General features: G+C 39.8%; 1 non-coding gene across 1 annotated transcript; it reads right to left on the reverse strand.

The window, feature by feature from the left end:
* Positions 1 to 240: 240 nt before the first annotated feature.
* On the reverse strand, positions 241 to 402 carry LOC116912949. Its single transcript, XR_004389517.1, has one exon. It is a non-coding gene; the product is annotated as a U1 spliceosomal RNA (small nuclear RNA).
* Between the last annotated feature and the right edge of the window lie 788 nt (positions 403 to 1,190).

Genomic DNA, 1,190 nt, shown 5'->3' on the forward strand with positions numbered 1-1,190 from the left:
TGGACAAATAAAGCAAATATTGAGTGGTTTCTAATGCCTTCCCCCTTTGACTTGGAAAACAAATATGTGCACATTGTTAAGACTACAGGGTCATTGAAACAGGCTTGCACAATTCAACTGCTAAGCTGAGAAGCCAACAATAGAAGCAAGCTCAAATTATTTCTTCCCATAGACGGAAAAGATTAATTTCCATCTGTGCAGTGGTGAAGGTCTCTTTTATTTATTTAATTTTTTTTTAATCAGGGGAGAACACAATCACTGTCCCCCATGACCACAAAACTATGCAGTTTTCCCCACATTTGGGGAAATCCCAGGATTCATTGTGCCTGGTGTGCAATGGATAAGTCTTACCCTGGCAAAACCAACGTTGTAATTGTGGTCCTTCCCCTGCCAGGTAAGTCTTTGAAGATATGATGCTGCCAATCAAGACTCTGATGGGAAGACTGTGTAGCAGAGCATTTGATTTAGAAGTTTTCATATTTTTTAAGTTAAACTTTACTCGAGGTATTCAGCAGTCACGACATAATTGTTGCCTCCATGAACTGACGTGCCACAATTAGAAACAGTGCCTTGTACCAGTCTGTGTTTTCTGTAAGGTCTGCGCATAACCCAGGAGATCAAGGGAATGACTGCCACTCAGAGTTTCAATCCTTGTCCTGGCCCCACAGCTTTTGGACCATGTCTGAGGCAGTGCATCTTGGGAGGGGACTTATCGTGAACACAATGGTACACTTCTCAGAGGCTGGAATGAGAGCAGGAGTTGTGTTCGTAATATCTTTCTTCAGCACATATACCTAGGATCTAGTCTTCTTCAGCTGGGTCTCACCTCTCAAATGCTCCTCCATTTCTTAATGGTGCTACAGTAAGATGAACCAAACCTTTGAATTACAGACTATTAACGAACATGTGAAGTCCACACCATAATAATTTTTAGACTTTGTAGTGTATTTGAGTTACAATTCTTGTCCCAATCTCCAAAAGAGGATTTTATTTCACAGTAAGATGAACCAAACCTTTGAATTACAGACTATTAACGAACATGTGAAGTCCACACCATAATAATTTTTAGACTTTGTGTATTTGAGTTACAATTCTTGTCCCAATCTCCAAAAGAGGATTTTATTTCTCTTAACTATCACAGAAGAGACAGATCCTGCGGAGGATAAATAGAAATTTGGGTGTACACTATA

This window comes from Rattus rattus, chromosome 11, assembly GCF_011064425.1.
Source record: "Rattus rattus isolate New Zealand chromosome 11, Rrattus_CSIRO_v1, whole genome shotgun sequence".
Taxonomy (NCBI): domain Eukaryota; kingdom Metazoa; phylum Chordata; class Mammalia; order Rodentia; family Muridae; genus Rattus; species Rattus rattus.